Source organism: Aptenodytes patagonicus, chromosome 14 (assembly GCF_965638725.1).
Source record: "Aptenodytes patagonicus chromosome 14, bAptPat1.pri.cur, whole genome shotgun sequence".
Taxonomy (NCBI): Eukaryota; Metazoa; Chordata; class Aves; order Sphenisciformes; family Spheniscidae; genus Aptenodytes; species Aptenodytes patagonicus.
In genome coordinates this window covers 1,889,722-1,895,721 of record NC_134962.1, presented here as the reverse complement: position 1 = coordinate 1,895,721, position 6,000 = coordinate 1,889,722, and the positions used below count along the sequence as shown (strand labels likewise).

The 6,000-nt window shown below is 54.4% G+C and overlaps 1 long non-coding RNA gene across 1 annotated transcript; it reads right to left on the bottom strand.

Annotated features, from left to right (window-relative positions):
• Nucleotides 1-249: 249 nt before the first annotated feature.
• On the bottom strand, nucleotides 250-5,638 carry LOC143166882 (uncharacterized). The gene is made up of 5 exons (XR_012996462.1): nucleotides 5,514-5,638; nucleotides 4,147-4,271; nucleotides 3,708-3,917; nucleotides 3,097-3,405; nucleotides 250-732 (listed from the first exon to the last, which is right to left on the bottom strand). It is a non-coding gene; the product is annotated as an uncharacterized LOC143166882 (long non-coding RNA).
• Nucleotides 5,639-6,000: the final 362 nt, after the last annotated feature.

Here is a 6,000-nt window from a genome sequence, read left to right as displayed (position 1 = left end):
GAGCTCTCCATCCCTCCCGAGCGGAGCGGGGAACGGAGGTGGGGTTGATTCACCCAGCCAGGGCTGGACTGCGCCCCTGGAGCGTCAGCCCGAGCGCGGCATAAACGAGAGCAAAACTTGCCTTACCGTATTTAACCTAGCTAAACCTCGAACGTGGCCTGAAGCGTCAGGCGAACTACCAATTGCCTGACTAAACCCCAAACCACACTTCCCAGACTCCAGCAGTTATACATATTTTAACTGTTGCTTCTGCCTTTTTGAAGCGTAGCTCCGCTACACGCACTATTTATACAGATTGCATGAAACAAAGGACTCGCGTGCAGCCCTGCAATTTCTTTGGGTTCTGAAGAAAACAAAATCGTCGCAAACAGAGGGACATGTCCCAGCTAAATCTCTCTTAAACGCTGAGTAGTTTGAGGCGCTGTGGCAAAAAGGCTCGAGCTTAACCGAGAGCCAAATCAGACTTTGCAGGATGCCGGCGCTACGGGAATGTCCCCATTTGTGTCTCGCAACTATTGAAAGGAGAAATGGATTTGCCCGTTTCTAAAGGGGCTGGTGTGAGCCCCCGGGTGACGGCTGGGAAAGGTTGCAGGTGTGAAGGACGGCGATACCGGAGGAGGAAGGATCAAAATTTATTCTAAACGTGCCAGCGTTGTGCTGTTGCTCTCGGGAGGAAGCACGGCCCAGGCAGTGGTTCTTCCCAGATGTACAGAGGCGAACGTCAGCGAAGAGCTGCAAAAGGAGAAGATCTGGTTAAAGAGTACCATCCAAAACGCAGAGCGGTGAGCTGCTCCGGATCCGTACCTGGGAAAGGAGGAAACCTGTTAGAGGGGTGAAGTGCCAGAGCACTACGATATAAAATACAGCAGAAAGCAACCCTGAGAAGAGCCCAAGCTCACAAGAAGGAAAGCAGAGATCCCTTACTGCAGGAGGAGGGCGATGTCGGCGTAGTACAAAGTGATCTGCTTGAGCCTGGCCCCTTTGAGCACCGAAAAGATCAGTGGCTTCGGGGTGGGAATCAAAGGGGCCCCAGGTTGGCTCCAGGCTCCCAACGGGGTCTGCGGAACCAGAGTTTGGCTGCTGCTGGGCCACCCCAGGGAGGAGAGCAGGAGAGAGACGAGACAGAGCCAGGGCAGCAAGCTGGGGACGGTGGGGACGGAGCAGCCAGGAGAAGGTCTGGGGACAGAGCTTGCTTCTGTCCCCCCCTACACGCGCTCCTGCACCCCCCCCGTGCCATGGCCCCGGCACCTTCCATCCTTACCATCACCTACAGCCTTGGGTGAACCTAAACGAACACCCAGGAGCTGAACTCAGCCAGGCCACGAGGAGTTGGGAGTGGGGAGCGAATTTGGCAGCCTGGATGCTTCTCCACTTGAGAGGCTTTGAAAGGGAATGTATTTTTGGACCATTAAAGATCAACTGTTTCTGGCGCCGGCCAATCCCTTTCAAGAGCAGCACCAAAGGAGGTCAGTGGGATGCGGCTGGTCAAATACTTTGTACATGAACATCATCTCTCACCCCCTCAAGTATTTACAGACCTGAGAGCATTTCCTGCTGTTCCCCCCCGTTGAATATTTGGTGTCTCTGCTTTCTCTAGCAGGACGGTGCGGTGCGCCTCGGTTAGTGGTGAAGACGTGAAGGACCACCCCAGTGCCGCCCTTCGGTACTGAAAATAAAAACTAAAGCAGCACAATTGTGTTTAGTCACACAAATGGCAACAGATTTACCCGGCAAGCGGTGAAACAGCAGTGCACGATAATGAGAAAAAATATGCGGGGGTGGTGGTGGTGGTGGGGAGATGGGGTGGAAAGAGGGAGTTTTATTCTCCAGGGGTTTTTTGTAATCTTCATTCACCATATTTAGTAGGCTTGTGACTTGCCCTTGCTAGCTCACGGAGAATTCCCCCAAGTGTTTACTCCCACAACCTAGCAAATGCCTCAATACACATCATGGAAAAAATACAATCGACATCTTCACTCCCACTAGAGAAGGAATTCTAACTTGCCCGGCACAGACCGGGAGTATGTGCCTGCGAGAGAGACAAATACTGCTTCATTAGCTCGCCTCAGATGTGGTTTACTCCTCAAATGACCTGGTCAGGGCTGCACACCACCTCCCTCCCTTCCTTCACCTAAAGAACCGCCTGACCTTTGATCGGAGCAATAGGGACAGGAATGTGGGTCCTTTAACCCTTTCCTCCGACATCAGTGAGCTGCTCTAACTTGGTTAACAAAGTTGATGGTCCCAGGATTTTCAGGGATCCAGAGCTGCCGTGAGGAGCAGAGCCCTTCCAAACGTCTTTCTTCCTGCTGTCGTTAGGGAAGAACAGGCTTCGGTGATGGAGATCCGTGTCTACCGAGTACAGAACGTGGAAACAAAAGGGGGATCGCTGCGAGCTCGGGATTTTTTTGCACCTCTATTTCAAAGCACAAAACTTTTGTAGGGGAAAAAAACCAGAGTAATTAGGCCACTTGGGTGTTCTCAACGTGCTTCCAAACTGACCACATGGCAAGGACGCACAAGAACTCATTTTAATTTGTCAAATGCAAAATCTCCTACAACTGAGATACGTACAAGGTAGAGCGGAGCTGGAGAGAGGAGCTGGAATGAGAACGCTTCAGAATTACGGACGATTTTGCAAATGGGATGCGGTACGAACGCAGCAACCCAGGCAGCTTTCCTCTATCGCCGTTCCCCGGTCCGGCCCCACCTTACCCTGGCACAGGGGACAGCGGGAGGACGGTGCACGCGAGGGCCGGCTTATTAGCAGCGGTACGGTCTCCGAGATTGTCTAGTGGGCGATCACAGGCGTGCAGGGACGCAGAGCAAGGCGGCAGAACTGAACGACATGCGCGCAAGTCCGCGTGCGCTTAACTTGCGCAGCCAGTGACGACGACTAGCCACTAAGCATTGGCACGCGGCTTCAGCGTGGCTGTGCCGCTGGCTGGGGGTACGTTCGAGCGCTCGCACGCTCTTCGTAAAGAAAGCAAAGGGAACGCGTCGGGGCGATTCCAAACTCTCTTGTGCTACAGGAATATGACTTTTACCTGTTCCCCCAGTGCTAAAAACTATCAGCGGTGCGATTAAAGTCCTCACCTCCAGCAGTCTCTGCCTTGATGAAATCTGTGACATGGTGGCGTGCAAAGGACGTCGACTTGGGCTGGAAACACGCGGTCTGTAATCCCTGACATTTCTCTGAAGAGGTGCATCGTTATGCTCTTAACCTCTGCTTTGCGCATCTTGTTTATGGTGCTTAGCACACAAAAAATCACACGAACTACCCCGATTTTTCCTCCAGCTCATCTTTTTTCCTATTCTCTTCTTTTTTCCACGCATGTTCTTTCCTTCTTCATGAGGAGAAACCGCCCCTCTTCTAAGGACAGGCTGAGTAATTGCAGTGTTTACCTAAAATAGAACACAAACTTCGAATTAAAGGAGGGCGGGGGGAGTGTGATTGGCAAAAGCATATTAAACCTTTTCAAGTCTCCTGAAATCCTTTGTGCGGAACAGCTTTGGGAAACTCGGCCTGCCGCCACCCTCCCCCTCTTGGAGAGCGTTCCCCAGGGCAGTGCCCAGGCTGCAGCTGCTGCTGCTCTGGGGGAGTCAGCCCAGCCTGACACACAAATAAATACTACATAAATAAATACTTTCTTCCAACAAAGACCCGAGAAAGAAAAGCTGGGTAGGAGGAGAGGAAGGGAACGTACGTGCTGAACCTGAGGAGCTTTGGGATGGCAGGGGGAGCTCGGTCTCAAATACGGAGGAGCGAGGAAAGGCAGGAGAGCTTGTAGCTGCAACCAGGTATAATATAGATTTTATGCAAAATAGATATATTTGCATAACGATATAGCTCCATTTTCAGTCAGCCCCTCTAACCTTCAGTCAGCCCCTCTAACCTTCACATTTCAGCGTGGAGCCTAAAAAAAAGAAAGACTTAAAGCACAGAAGGATTTAACACCTGCAGGCGCAGGGGGGATAGCGTCACATGAAAACCGGCTTGAGCATTTAGGGTGGAAAAGGGATTTTGGCTGTTTAGTTCCGGTGCTCTTCACCCACAGGTGACAGAGACTGGAAAATGTGCGTACGACGAGGCGAAGACGCGGGATTGTGTGTGCAGAAAGAGCAGGTGGCAGCGGGAAACCCCACCTGGCGACGATTTCGTGTTGCTTAGGTCTAAGAAATTGCGTCCTTCGTCGTATTCACAGACAACTTCTGCAAAGTCTTCATTTGCATTTTAATGGAGCTCTTTCTAGGAAGGCGCTGCTTGGACTCTGTCGCAATATAAAGTAAAGAGGTAATTTAAAACATGCTGGAGTTAAAAGACATTTCATTTTCATTAATCAGGTTTATTCTCAGTCTTTTCAAAATTAAAGGTATTTAGGGTATGTAGGAGGAAATGGGGGGGAGGAAAACACATGACGGAACATCTGTTTATTTAAGTTACAGATTAAAAAGTGGAAAATACAGGTTTTGTGAGGGGACGTCCTAGAGATTAAAAGCACCTTGTAGAAATGGATTTGAATAGAGTAGGCATAAAAGTCGACGCTGAGGTTTCAACAGTAGGTCTGCCTACTTGAAAGCCAGAGGTGAAGAAAATATATAGGATGAGGGAAAGGAAACCACGGAGGAAATTTTTAAACCTTAGGCACGCAATTATCCGGGCAATTACTGTGATTACACACCTAAGTCGGTTAACTCTGCAAACAAATGGCCAACCCAAGTTACTCGTATGTGTACTTCCCCAATTTTGGGCACAATCATAGTATGCAAATATTGATAAGCAGTTTGAAAACATTTTATCTGCTGGACCAGCTCCTGCTTTCACAATCCAGCAACCGCACAGATTTCAAGAACGATTCCCTCGCTCGCCACAGCTATCGTACGGTCGGCGTTGGCTTCTTCCACGCTCCAGACCTATCCTGTCCTGTTAAGCTCTGTCCTTTGAAATATAGGGCAGTTTCTGTCAGATCCTTCAGCACGACACTCAAAAGGGCAAAACCCTGCCCTCTGTTGCAAGAAGAGGTTTCTCATCCCCGGATCTGACGGCACCCTGCACCGACGAGTAACTGTGATCTCCGTTCGCAGTGGCAGACCCTCATCCTCCAGACCCCCAGCCATGCTCTCCGGCCATTAAGCCGGGCCGGCGCCCTGCTGCCCGGTGAAGTCGGGGGGGGGGGCTCTGAAGTCTGCAGATCTTTTCTTTTTTTCAAGAGGGTTGTGTGAAATACAGCTTATTTCTTAAGAGAGCGGAAAAGTGACTTTTTTTCCCCCCGCAAGGTGCCGAGGAGGCTGCATCACAGCCCGGGCAGCGTCCCAGCGCCGCCGGCAGCGCAGGCTCCCATGACGAGCAAACCCCCGTCCTTCACCCCGGCTGCTCCTCGCCCTGGCCCGGGCGTGGCTCCCGGGGAGGCCGCGGTGGGCCTGAGGGGATGCACCCCGACGAGGGGAGACAGCCGGCCGCGGCGGCGCCCCGCGCCCCGCCCCCCCCCCTTCCCTTTTAGGGCCAGGCGCACCTGCCGCCGCAGCAAAGCGAGGCAGGAGCCGCCCGAGGGGCCCCAGACGGCCCCGGGGCGGCGGCCGGTCCGGAACGGGACCGGGGCAGAGCCGCCCGCCCGCCCTCCGCCTCAGCCCTGTCACCGCGCCGTCCCGTCGTGCCCCGCGCAGGCGAGCCCGGGCGCGCGCCCCCGCCCTCCCTCACTTCCGGTGTCCGGCAGTGGCAGAGCCGGCGGCGGCGCCCCCGCTCCCCCGGCGCAAGGGGGGGGGGGGGGGGCGGGCGGGGGGAAGGGGGCGGGGAAAAGGGGCGGTGCTTACGGAGGCCCGTTGCCGGCCGCCGCCCAATCATCGGCTGCCGGCGGGGGAGAGGGGGCGGGGAGAGCGCCGGCACGCGCCGCGCGGCACCGCCCCCCCGCCCGCCGCGGGCTCGCGCCCCGCGCGCCCGAGGGAGCGGCGGGAGCGCGCCCGGGCGCCCCCCCCCGCCTCCCCCCTCCGCCGGCTTCTCCC